Raw genomic sequence first — 14,557 nt, 5'->3', positions numbered from 1 at the left:
AACTCCAGTGCTACGCACAGGAGGAGAGGCGTTTTGCATCACGGTGTGGTCTACTATTAGATACTAGGAGCTTCAGCCAATATCTTGCACCCTCCTACGTATTTCTCGCGAAAACCCCATGAAGACAAAATCTGCGAGACTCAATCCCACACAGAGGATTCCCAACAACAGTTCTTCCCACTAATCGTACGCAACTGGAATAGCAAAATGGAGAAGTGACAATTGTACACAAAGTACCTTCCTTCACGCACCGTAATGTGGCTTGCAGAGTTTAATTGTACATGTAGATGTAGATCTCCCGGCTACACTGAAGAGCCAAAGAAACTGGTACACCAGACTAATATCGTGTAGGGTTCCCTTATGCACGCAGAAGTGGTGCAACATAACTTGGCATGGACTCGACTAGTATCAGAAGTAGTGCTGGAGGGAACTGAGACCATGAATCCTGCAGGGCTGTCCATAAATCCGCAAAAGTACGAAGTGGTGGAGATCGCTTCTGAACAGCACGTTGCAAGGCATCCCAGATATGATCAATAATGCTCATGTCTCGGGAGTCTGATGGCCAGCGGAAATGTTGCAACTCAGAAGAGTGTTCCTGAAGCCACACTGTAGCAATTCGGGACCTGTGGGGTGTCACATTGGCCTGATGGCATTGCCAAAGTTCGTCGGAATGGGAATGGACATGAATGGATGGAAGCGATCAGACAGGATGCTTACCTATTTTTCACCTGTCAGTCGTATCTAGACGTATCATAGGTCCCAATATTACTCCAACTAAACACGCCCCAAACCATTACAGAACCTCCACCAGCTTCAACACTCCCCTGCTGACATGCACGGTCCATGGATTCATGAGGTTGGCTCCATACGCGTACACGTTCATCTGCTCGATACAATTTGAAGCAAGACCAGACAACATGTTTCCAGTCAGCAGCAGACCAAAGTCGGCGTTGACGGGCTCAAGCGAGCAGTAAACATTTGTGTCGTGCGGTCATCAAGGGTAACCGAGTGGGCCTTCGGCTCTGCAAGCCCATATCCATAATGTTTCGTTGAATGGTTCGCTCGCCAACACTTGTCGATAGCGAAATCTGCAGCAGTCTGCGGAGGGGTTGCATTTCTGTCACGTTGAACGATTCTCTTCAGTCGGCGCAGGTCATTCTCCGGCCACAGTGATGTCGGAGATTTGATGTTTTAACGGGCTCCTGATATTCACGGTACACTCTTGAAATGGTCGTACGGCAAAATCCCCACTTCATCGCTGCCTCGGATATGCTGTATCCCATCGTTCGCGCACCGATCGTAACACCACCTGCAGACTCATTTAAATCTCCATAAGCTGTCATTGTAGCAGCAGTAACCGATCTAACAACTGCGCCAGACGCTTGTTGTCTTTTATAGGCGTAGCCGACCACAGCGCCGTACTGTGATTGCTTACATATCTTTGTATTTGAACAGGCATGGCTATACCAGTTTCTTTGGCGCTTCAGTGTATAAGCAAATGCAGATCTCTCGGCGTTTTGGCAGTGGGTTGCCGAGAGTTTTGAGCACCACCATTCGTCAGTCACTTCGATTGATGAACCGTGCCACAGAGTGAAAGCAACATGGAATGATTTGCCCGTATCTGTCATCCAAGCTCATTTCTCCCAGAGGTGTGTTCTAAATTTCAACCTTGTATACCCGCAATTTGCCTACAGATTTAATCACGTATTCTCCTTAATGTCATACCTACATAAAATAAATAAAATTTCGATGCGTCTTATCCTTCCAGGATTTTCAGTTTTAAGGGTCGTCAGCTTATTTCTTGCAGTTTGCATTTAGTTTGCCGCTTTGCTTCGTATACCTCAAACAATACTACGCATTTCCACATGTTTGCACTTACCTGCCTCTACAATAGGAGAGAAACTGAAATCAGACAGGTACATGTATTAAGATGAATTTCATTTTGCAGTTTTCGCTGCAGTAATTGCCTCGCGACGGCTTGACACAGAAATGAACGACACAGGCTGACGCTGGCATTTCCATTCCGATGGCTACCGGCATCGCTCCGTTCTCTCCACATCCGTTACATGCCCACCGTCACTTCATTAGGAGGGCGCTGTTTGATCGCTTCAAAGCAATCTTCTTTCGGGCGGGGCACTTAGCAGCTAATTGCAATTATCTGGCGCCCAAGTAGTCGCTTGCATAACGCGCGGCAGGTAAAGGCCATCCCCAAACAGGCGCGCTGCAGCCCGCCTGATTAAAGGAAGGCGGTCGCTTTCAATTGATCAAACGCGCTGCGCATTAATTCTTCCGAACGGCGGCTTTTAATGCGTTCATTGTTTATTTATGGCTCATCTCGTGCCCGTAATGCAGTCTAATCCATAACTGTGACACCGATTGATGCAGCACAATAACATTCTGCACTTTGTCCTAAGTAATCTGCATTATGTGTAAATAGCTAATCAGTAGAGTATAATGTTTTCACTTTTATTTAGTTTCCATCTATTAATAGCAGTCAAACTCCATCATTTTCACGAAGATACCACGGCAGTAAATTTTCGCTCCTGGCGGCTTTACACACAAACACATACACACACACACACACACACACACACACACACACACACACACACAGATCAAATAGCTGATGTAAATTGCGCTATATTAATACAGAGGTATAGGGGGATTGCATGTCTACCAAAAGCAACTCATTCCAACTTTTATACAATGGCAAGAGTGGTTAGAGAAAGGCATGCGAGCCGGATGTGATTGTAGCCTGCAACTAGTGTGGCTCCTGTCGACTTGGCAACATTCTCTTCCTCTTGATATGCTGTACACGGCAGTTAGTACAGGGTCATTCACTCTCGTATCGAGTAGCATGATCGTTGTTCCCTATGCAGTAACAATGGTCAACTAACAAGGGGAGGTCACGACGTTGGAATCACGTATTTACTTCAAACCTGGTGCATCTTTAGTGGTCCATTAAAACAACATAATGAGCCAATAGTAAGGTACACTATTCTAGCAATTCCGAGAAATTCGCAAGAGCAGTTTTATGCGTCTATTATGTAATTGATGTATCTGTGCAAAGACGCTAGCTGTAAGAAGTCATTGTGGTCAGGTGGTTAAAGTTCACGCGCTGTAAGTTGGTTGTGGACGAGGCGGCGTTTCGAATATTCTAATACTTATTTTTTAATTCGTATTTTCCCATTCCTAGCCACATTATTTAATTTATGACATTTTAGATGTAATATAGTGAAAAAAACTCACTTGCATTTTCATAAAGTTGTAGTAAATATCATCTGTTATTTGACTATTTAATACTGGTAATTAAATTTTCGAGAACGAGAGACAGGCTTGGAAAGCCCAAGTCAAACCTCAATAAATAATGATGCAAATGACATTAATCGAAATCAGTAATACAGTTAGTCACAATGTGCCAGATCACAAGAGTAATGTACAATTACTCGTCGGATGTACTCTCGACATCAATCGTTGCAGGATGGTATTTGTCACACAGACATGGAAAACAAAAATTAAAACTTCATGCAAATCCATTTGGTTTTTTCATTATATTACCTCTCGAATATCTTATATATTAAATAATACGTCCAATGTGGAAAGAAATAGATTTTTGAGTGGAAGTCGAACCGTCGTTGCATAGACTTTCGTTTTACGAAGCTCGAAGGATAATCAGGTACTTGAGCCACATGATAGAAGCGTAAAACCTCTCTTGCCATTTTCTCGGAACTGCCAGAGTAGCGCATCTTACTACTCACACTTTATGTTGTTTTAATGGCGTACTAAACATGTACAAAGTTTGAAGTAAATCTGTCATCCCAACGTCGTGGCCTCCGCTTCTAAGATTGAAAGTATTTCTGGTGCCCTAACTGCACGATTCTGTTTAGAAGTACAAATATAAAGCAAAGAATAGTGTTTTATTAGAGAGCGGGGAGAGAGAGTCGTTATGCTATTGTCTGGTGACCACCGAAACTAATAATCAATCTCTTGGACATAATAAATTTACTGAAAGATTTGCTAAGGCCTTAAATGCACTATCGGGCATATATGGACAAGGCCGCTAGGCAAACGCAAAAATAGCGGTGCGACCTGGTGTGGACTCGCCTACAGGAGGGCTACAGTAGGCCATTGTGGGTGATACATCAAAATAGGTAACCTACAGTGCAATCGGCGAGAAGCTATAATTACATGACTGATGGCAGCTCTGTTATCAGCTTTCAACTGCGAAGCGCAAACGACTGCAGGTGATGTCGGTAGTTGTCCATAGAAGTGCGACAACATTGAGGCGTTGCCATAGAGACGTACTCAAAACCGCGTGACGCGATTTGTTGAGGTTGACGAGCGAAGCAGCCCTGCCTATGCCATTGCAAAACTCAGGGAACTTCTCTCGGCGATTCTGCTGTTAAGCGTGGTCATCATCACCTGAAGAAGGACTCTCGTGGGGCAAAAATGCATTTGGATTTTAATATTATAATTCTTATGGATTGAATGCAGTGGATGTAAGTCAATTTTTATAGACTGCCTGAAGAAAAGGGAAGCATCCCGAAGACGTAGTATCATGTTAAAGTCATTTCATACTTGTACACATCATAGGCGAGTTTTCTATGACAGGTAGGAAGGCCACGAGTCTGAATCAGTGTTGCTCGTGATTAATTATTAGGTCTGCTAGAGTATACCATTAAACCACATATTTTTTTAAGAGTCGATCACCCATGCATAAAAGAGCTTCAAGCGTCTGATTTAATTATAAATGAGTTAGTGCGTTGAACATTCGAAGTTAAGCATGTAAGCGAAAAAAGTTTAGGAAATGTTTGAAATTATGGTAAATTTTATTGGAAGTCGCGAAGTGCTCTCTTTAACAAAGTATGAATGAAAATTGTCTGCGTAATTTGCTTTTCATTTTATGGGAAAACCTATTTTTCATCCGTTTCAGATTTTATGAACTACGTATCGAACAATAATGTAAGTATATAGACTGGCACACATGGATGCAGTCTGCAAACTGTCTTACGAATAGAATTAGTAGTGAAGAAGCAATAAACTGAAACGGCGTACTTGAAGCTGAAGTCTGTATGAAAAGTGGAACTGTAGTAAGCGATAAACTCCTATCCTCCTCTTATTTTGTGTGCGGAGTCACCGAGAAAATGGTTGGTAAGGCTTAGAAATTATGAGCAAAGTTTTCTGGAATTTGCTAAGTGCGTCCATTCTCAAATACTGTATGAGAGAAGGATGGGTATTTGCGCACCTTCATTTAGACTGCCTCAAGACAAACACACATTATCTAACTGCAATACTTGTCTCATATCCTATTAAACTCACATAGAAGTACATTACTTCATGATTACATTATAACAGCACTGCAAATTTTTAATTTCGGTCAGTAATTGCGCAGTACACAGGGTATCCGAGATGGAATGATCAGTATTCAAGGACGTGACAGAAATGATCATTCGAAGCAAAAAAGCTTAGAATTAATTTTCTCTAAAAGACATAGAATAAGAGCTATGAGCACTTATTTATCTTCGAAACAGTGAATCAAATGTTTTCTACTGCTACTCTTTGCTTTCCACGTGTTGGGAAGTGGTAGTATGGATCAAAACAAAAAGAAACAATTGACCAGTAAACAAGGACTCTAAACAGCATGTCTTAAAAGTTACAACACTTGTTCACCTTTGCTACTGTGAAACACACCTGTTCGACTGAACAAGAGCTCATAGCCCTTAAGGTATGTATTTTAGAGTCCATGTTTACAAGACTTTTTTCTTTGAAAGATCGTTCCTGTTACAGCCCTGAATACTGATCGTTTCTCCTGGGACGACCTGTGTAATCGAGTTTTATCTTCATGGAATAAGAATTAAGATGTCCAGGTTGCATGAAGTTACTACACCCCCGGAGTAAATTCTTGCCTACCTGGATAAAGATGACAAGATTTTGGCAATCAGATCCTGACTGAGGACTAATTAATGGACCATCGGTTTTCCACTGAAGGTGACAAAGTGACTGAATCTACGAAGTCAGAGAAACTATAGACAATAGAATAATATATTTAAAATATGAAGCCGGCCGAAGTGGTCGAGCGGTTCTAGGCGCTGCAGTCTGGAACCGCGCGACCGCTACGGTCGCAGGTTCGAATCCTGCCCCAGGCATGGATGTGTGTGATGTCCTTAGGTTAGTTAGGTTTAATTAGTTCTAAATTCTAGGGGACTGATGACCTCAGAAGTTAAGTCCCATAGCGCTCAGAGCCATTTAAAATATGAAACAGACTATTTTACAAATGGTTTTTATAATTCGGGCTTCCAATAATTCGGACTGGGGCTCGCCCCAGTTAGTCAGAATCAGCGAAGTTTCGCTGTATTTTAAGTCATGTAGTACTATTGTATCATAGTTATCAACCGATAACGTCGAATAGTACTAAACGCCTTTCCGAGAACTGTACAGATTTGTACATGGTGGCAGCCAGTCAAGGAATATTTTAGGGAATTGGTTTAAAAATTTATTTCAAAGACCCAGTCAAATCTTTACAAGTTTACTGCCAGACCAACTTACGCTGTGCCCACGTGACACAAGTAGCGTGTCTCAAAATCGAGGCAGTTCTGTCCTGTTAAAGCTGCTGACAAGAGACATCCCTGAGACCATTGCTGAAACTGCTGGCGAATCACGCCATTGGTTTTAGCCAATAGTGTACGTGGGATACCGATCACGTGTGTGGAAACTGGAGTGTTTTGCGGTGCGGAACACAGTTGCTTTTCTGTCTTGTAATCCGGACTTCGAGCAGAACAGACATCTTCTTGGAAGGCAGAGCCTCTGGCTCTGATTTTCACGACCGGCCGCCAATGTAAGTTAACATGAACCACTTCCCCTTCCGTTGTCCATTTCAGTTAATTCTTCGACCTCCTGGACTGGCCTAAACCTGGTAACTTCCGACACTAGGAGCGCCCCTTGTACACCGTACATTGAAATACATCCTCTTTATTTTAGCTAATTTCCTGTTTTGTTATTTAACGGCAGCCCTGGAGGATCACTCTCAAATCCAGACCTCTCGACCTGCTGCACACTGCCGCCATGAGGAATATGCAACAACTTCCTCCACCCTTTCCCAAACCCTGTATACATTTACAGATTCCATCCAGCTGCATCTACTATCTGTATGACATCGTATGTATGCGAACCTTGTTCCAGACTAATCGTTATTCTCGAAACGATCGTGATTCTTACAGACATACTGAAGTAACAGAAGTCATGTGATACTTCCTCATATAGTGTCTAACCTCTTCATGCCAGGACCAGTGCAGCAGCTAGACGTGGAAAGGAATAAACAAATCGATGCAAGTCCCCTTCAAAAATAATGGACATGCTGCCCCTACAGCCGTCCATAATTGCGAAAGCGTTTCCGGTGCAGGATGTTGTGCACGAACTGAGCTGTCGATTATGTCCCACATATGTTGAATGGGATATCGGCGGATCTGCGTGACCAAATAATTTGCTCGAAATGTTTTTTGAGGTTTTGTGTGAAATGTGATCTACATACCAAGCCTAATATCGTATAGGAGGCTAAACTGTCACGAATGACAATGTAGTACCAAATGCATTCAACAGATGGCACTAGGGAGGAAAAAACTCGAATACAAAAGTTAAAGCAATAGATGTATTCCCGCAAAAGCTCGTTCAGCACAGGAAGTAAGTCTTATTACTGATCACTAAGCTACAACGTAACTGGACAGAATGTTTATTCTTGAGTTACTCAATGTATTCCTTTAAGAGCTGTAAGGGAGATGCTCAGGCAACCAAGACAAATAAAGCTATTTATTGTCAATAACATGAACGAATCTGGCTTCTTAGATTTGAGGAAGTTGCAGATTGTAATATAAATACACGAAATCTAAACATATCTAAATTACAGTTGCTATGGTTGTACAAACATAATCCTCATGTATTTAAGACCAGGGAAGCTTAAATGAGATTGAGGCCTGGGAAGGTTGTTCTATTTTGAGAAAAAGGAAAGAGTATAGGATGTCAACAAAATGCAACTACCTGCTCTGGATGCTACACGCCACATCAATGAAGAAAAGAAGAAATATTCGTACCAAAATGAACTTTTACTGTCTTCTTGTTGACTATTTAATTATGGCAATTAGAGCTGTTCATTGCATTTCCACATTTCCATTTTTTACTTATCACTTTTCCATACTATTGCAAAAGAAATATTTAAAAAACCAAAATGAACTTTTACTTTCTTCTTGTTGACTATTTAATTATGGCAATTAGAGCTGTTCATTGCATTTCCACATTTCCATTTTTTACTTATCACTTTTCCATACTATTACAATACAATGCTTGTAATTTCCTTTGTAAGCTAGATCCGTACTATGCCTAACTTTAAAAAGAAACACATTAGTAGAACAGTTAAGACCATTAATTACCTAGTACACGTAAAAGTCGTTTCCTCAAATTCACGATATTGGCACTTGGAAACTTTTTTATTTCAAGTCTTCCGTTGTAGCTCGGTCACTTAGCGCACTGTCATGCAAAAACTTCCTACGTTGTTTGGTAGCATTAAGTATAAGAATGGCAGCAAATTGTAAATGATCGGATCAGTTGGACAAGAGGACCCAATCCATTCCATGTAAACACTGCCCTCAACATTACGGAGCCAGCAGCAGCTTGCACAGTGGCTTATTGACAACTTGCGTCCGCGGCTCCTAGGGAATGCGCCACACAAGAGCCCCAACATGAGCTCTTACCAACATAGGGACTCATATGACCAGGTCACGGTTTTCCAGTCGTCAATGGTCCAACCGATGTAGTCACGAGTTCAAGAGAAGGGCTCGAAGCGACGTCGTGTTGTTAGCAACCATAGCCCATTAGCGGAACATTTCGCGCATTGTTCTAACGGATACGTTCGTCGTACGTCCCACGGTGATTTGTGCAGTTATTTCAGGAATTGCTGCTTGTTTGTTAGCACTGATAACTCTATGCAAGCGTTGTTGCTCTCGGACGCTAAGTGCATGCCGTTGGCCACTGCGTTGTCCGTGGTGAGAGGTATGGCCTGAAATTGGGTATTCTCGGCACATTCTTGACACTGTACATCTGAGAATATTGTATTTCCTAACGATTTTCGAAATGGAATGTCCCACGCGTCTAGCTCCAACTACCATTCCACGTTCAGTGTCTGTTTATTCCCGTCGTGCGTCCGTAATGACGTCGGCATCCATCTCACATGAATTACGTGATTACAAAAGTACTGCCAATGTACTATCACTTTATACCTTGTGTAGGCGATAATACCACCATCTCTATATGTGCATATCGCAATCTCACGACTTAGCCGTCTAATTGCACGTTTCAATTCCCTTATCAAATACAACGGTACTGGGTTTGCATCATTCTCGGGCGTGTTTTATTAAGGAATGTGTTACTTAACTGATAAATACGAACGGGAATGAAACACATAGAGTGTGGTTGAGTATGTATGTCTCTTAGAGGGTATTAGAAAATAGGTGCGGCTATATTTGAGTGAAAATGGAACAGAATGGGCACGGACTGAACAAGGAGTAGAGAGAGCAAGAGGAGGAAGTAGCAGTGAATCAAAGAAGAAATACAAGAGAGAGAGAGGTGATAAACAGGGAGGGCTAGAGAGAGAGAGAGAGAGAGAGAGAGAGAGAGAGAGAGAGGGAGGAGGGAGGGTAGAGTTAGGGAGGAGGGAAGCCGTGTGTGTGCCCAAGGCTGGTGCCTGCAAGCGCCGGCAGTTGTCAATCATGGAAGGCCTTCCGGGTGCCGGCGTGGCTGCTGCAACTCATCTCCGGTGCTACAAAACTCGATATCAGCACTAAGGATAATACCTGCCACACGCTGCCTGTGAATTTATTACGTCTGCCTCGCCCTGACGGCAGGTACACGTGCAGGGGATCGCGGCTTAGGCAGATGCCTCCCTCCACAGAAACACAGACACTGTGGAGCGCAGTTGAAGTTACTTGTTGGTGCACGGATTGTACGATTATATGATACGCCCCGAGACACACACTGTATAATAGTATACAGCATAACTGTGTCATTGGGGACGATCCAATTTAAGTGGCATTAGATTTCCTAAATGCAGAAAAATGTAACTGGTAAAAAATCGTGAAATGACTGCAATCTTCTACTCAACAAACGTAGTAGGCAAAATGATATGAAGTAGGAGTAGTATTGAGGTTCCTAATGATTGCATTATGTAAACCGATTGCCGCTTAGGTAGATTGTACCCATATCTTGTGTGCTCCACTCAATACAATTGGTGCTTTCTCCTTCAGCAATCAAGAATGAAGGCCACCAGACTGCCGGCCGGTGTGGCCGAGCGGTCCTAGGCGCTACAGTCTGGAACCGCGCGACCGCTGCAGTCGCAGGTTCAAATCCAGCCTCGGGCATGGATATGTGTGATGTCCTTAGGTTAGTTAGGTTTAAGTAGTTCTAAGTCATAGGGGACTGATGACCTCAGCAGTTAAGTCCCATAGTGCTCAGAGCCATTTGAACTATTTGAGCCACCAGACTGCAGTAAACATTACAACGATAACGCTTCCACGTACGTAATTTTGGAGCGGGACTTGGAAGAAAAAGTCTAATGTTCACTGTCACATGTCTCGCTAGAGGTTCAGGTACTGCGATAGCCGGCGAAACAGCATTCTTGTCACCTGTTCAACTCTGTCTTGAGTCAACAATGAATGAAAGCTATACCGACCGTGCTAGATGGGGATCATCCCGCGATATGGTCAATTTGAACGGTCCAATCACACAAGATAGAGCTCTAATGAGTCCCCGCTTTCATCAGCTATCTACACTATTTATCACTCTTTACCTGTAATCTGTTCTGTACATCATCCAAATACACTGATCAGCCAGAACATTATGACCACAGACTTATTATCTACATGAATGTAGCCGCGCGTCAGAGGCGTCTTGTCACGGTCCGCGTAACTCCCCCCGTCGGAGGTTCGAGTCCTCCCTCGATCATGGGTGTGTGTGTTGACCCCAACGTTTAAGTAGTGTGTAAGCTTAGGGACCGGTGACCTTAGCAGTTTGGTCCCATAATATCTTACCATAAATTTACAATTTACGATATGAACCCATCCAGGGATTTGCAGCGTCACCTGGCGAGGAAGAACTGCTAATCAGACACACGCACGGTGCATGTAGTATCTGTGAGCGGGATGTCCGTGTGTAGAATGGAGAAGGTGCAGATACTGATGCCCCGGAAACTGCTCGACTTGTCGGATGGTCGAGGAGTGCTGTGGCTAGTGTCTTCAAGACGTGACGAAACCAAGGTGCAACCACTTCTAGAAGTAGTGGGGTTGGCCGGTCACCCGTCATTACAGACGTCGGACATCGTAGGCTGGGCAGGCTGGTAAAATAGGACAGGCGGCAAACTGTGGCGTTACTCACAGACGTTAACGCCAGGCAGAGTACAAGTGTGTCTGAATATACGCAAGATGGGCTTCCGCAGCTGACGACCCATGCATGTGCCAGTATTAACTCCACGACATTGGCAACTACGACTGAAATTAGCACGTACCCATCTGCACTCGACGTTGGCAGTGACAGAGCGTTAAGCGTTGCACAGTCTGATGAATATCTCCTTCATCCTGCCGATGGAAGGGCGTGAATCCGTCGTCTTACAGGGGAACAACTTTACACCTGTACTGCGGAACGGAGACAAGCTGGCGATGGCTCCATTATACTCTGGGGAACATTCACGTGGGCATCCATCGGTGCAATGGTGCTCGTGCAAGGCATCATGACGGTCAAGAAGTGTTGTACACTGGTTACAGACCACGTACAGCCCTTGGCATCGATCATGTTTCCAGGGAGCAGGGGCATTTTTCCAAAGATAATGCGCCATATCACAAGGCCAGAGGTGTGATAGAGTGTCTCGAGGAACACAGTGGCGAGTTCCAATTGATGTTCTGCCCCCGCAATTCTCCAGGCCTGAACCTACTCGTAAACAACTGGCATGTGATTGAACGTGGCGTCAGAGCTCGTCACCCTGTCCCTGGAATTTACGGGAATTAGGCGATTTTTATGTGGAGATGTGGTGCCAATTCCCTCCAGCGACTTACCAAGGCCTCATTTCTTTCATGCCATGACGCGTCGCCGCTGTTATACATGTCGAAGGTAGGCAAACCGTCTATTAGGTAGGTGGGCATAATGTTCTGGCTGGTCAGTGTATGAGTTCACTTTTGCCTTTGTTCTGGATGTTAAAATTTCCAAGAAGTTTGTGGTGCTATTTGATGACCTTCTGCAGACTGTGGTTAATGAGAAGATTCCTTCTTTTACGATGGTAGTCAAAGGATCAGATTTTTGTCGTAATTAAGACACTGAATTTACATATGAAAGGGCTTCTATGTCGTTCCCGTTCTGGGAATACTGATTTGATGTTTTCGCGTTAACACTTAATCACTGTAGGCTAATTCCTGATTGGTCCATTCAATAAGAAACGGTATATCCTTCTCGAATCCTTTTCAAACTGTGACATTTGCCTTCAATGAAATCATAGTCGGTGGGACAAATTTTCTTTCTTTCGTTGAGAAGGTTGCCTGTGAAACATTCGTCCGACTGATAACAGTGCCCGTGCCCGTATCAGGTCAACGACGGATAAAGAAATGTATTACATTACATTTTCGTAATCAGTATGACGGGGAACTTCTGCAAGATTTGGAATTAATGGAGACAAATCATGGACGTCCTATATGCATCATGCAAGGTCTGAAGAGGATGAAACTGTTATCATGTACAATTTGGGGATTCAGAAGAATGTTAAAAGTAAACTGGACAAGTAAATGAAACGGCAAAACATTTCACAAGAGAAAACATTCAGACAAAATTAGCAAAACATTCTGACGAACAGTAAAGGAGTAAAAGTATACTGTAGTCCCAAAATTTGAAGAAATGAAACAGATTATCGGAATTAAGAAAAAGAGGAAAGAATTTAGATTATCTAAGAATCTGAGTGTAGATGGTGTGCTGAGGAGAAAAAATTATCACAAAACAGGAAAAGATGACGCACAACAGTTAAAAAACTTTCCGCTTTGTCAAATAATCGTTCTCACTAACGTTCATTTAGCTGCGTGTGGAAAACATGTGGCGAAAATTTATATACAATGGACTCTCCACCATTCAGAATACCACGGCTTTACGTGCTCACAATTTCACTTATACAGTGAAGCTAGTTGCCTAATGTTAAATTCCATACACCTGAAATGCTGTATAAAATTCCAATGATATTTTTCCTTGTTTGTTCATCGTGCTATACATTGATAGATCCAGCCTAACTATCATAGACTGGAATGTAGATCAGTAAGGTGCTGATGTATTCCTTGAAAATGAAATAATTTCAACGTGTTGGTCATCACAGCTTTCATTAATGTAACAAAACCCGTCAATTTTATATGGCTGTGACCATCCCTTAATAAAATGACTACTGACATCGTAAGTTCCAAATTTTAAGCTATCAATCAGAATTACATCACATCCTCTGTGCTACTTACGTATTCATTTAGTTCAAATATTCATATGTGTCTTATGGGAATTAACTGCTAAGGTCATCAGTCTCTAAGCTTACACACAACTTAACCTAAATTGTCCTAAGGATAAACACACACATCCATGCCCGAGGGAGAACACGAACCTCGGCTGGTACCAGTCGCACAATCCATAACTGCAGCGCCTAAGACCGCTCGGCTAATCCCGCGCGGCATTCATTTAGTGTAAACTTGTTCATAGAATCGTATTCAAAGAAAGTTTCTGGCAGCTGATAGAGAGTTTGAGTAACGGCACTGGGATTCATTGACACAATTTATTTAATAAATTAAGTGCACATCATCTTTTCAGCCTTCGAATTAGATTATGAACAACTTTATTAGTAATAAGTCTTCTTCTGTAACAATATCATGTCTCATGGTGGCATATTATTAACAAAAATGTTCTTAGCCAACCCCCTACCGGAACGCGTATTTGTAACAGAATCATAGTTAACTGTCGAAACCAACATCGAGCAGACAGGTTTAGCTTCTAAGCTCACGTGAAGTCTGAAATTTCAGTAGGCTTCTACTGGTATAAAATGTAGGACTCACAGTCGTCAGAAGTAAGCTGAATTATGTAATCATTTTATCCATAATTTTGTGCCAGTTGGCACATACTGGCGGCAGAATCTAACTTTCTTGACTAGATGCGTTTGGAATCGTTTTTTGCCTGTAAGTCTCCTAATGCTTTGAAGAACACATTGTTCCTTTCCTCACATTCATCTACATCTACATCCATAATTCGCAAGCCACCTGACAGTGTGTGGCGGAGGGTACTTTGACTACCTCTATCGGTTCTCCCTTCTATTCCAGTCTCGTATTGTTCGTGGAAAGGAGGTTTGTCGGTATGCCTCTGTGTGAGCTCAAATCTCTCTGATTTTATGCTCATGGTCTCTTCGCGAGGTGTACATAGGAGGGAGCAATATACCGCTTGACACTTCGGTGAAGGTATGTTCTCGAAACTTCAACAAAAGCCCGTACCGAGCTACTGAGCGTCTCTCCTGCAG

General features: G+C 42.9%; 1 protein-coding gene across 1 annotated transcript in view; it reads right to left on the bottom strand.

Moving 5' to 3' along the window:
• Positions 1-14,557, bottom strand: part of LOC124788661 (carbonic anhydrase-related protein 10-like) — a 684,001-nt gene that overhangs the window by 52,186 nt on the left and 617,258 nt on the right. The gene's annotated exons all lie outside the window — the stretch shown is intronic.

Source organism: Schistocerca piceifrons, chromosome 3 (genome assembly GCF_021461385.2).
Source record: "Schistocerca piceifrons isolate TAMUIC-IGC-003096 chromosome 3, iqSchPice1.1, whole genome shotgun sequence".
Classification (NCBI taxonomy): domain Eukaryota; kingdom Metazoa; phylum Arthropoda; class Insecta; order Orthoptera; family Acrididae; genus Schistocerca; species Schistocerca piceifrons.
This window is presented reverse-complemented; position numbering and strand designations above follow the sequence as displayed.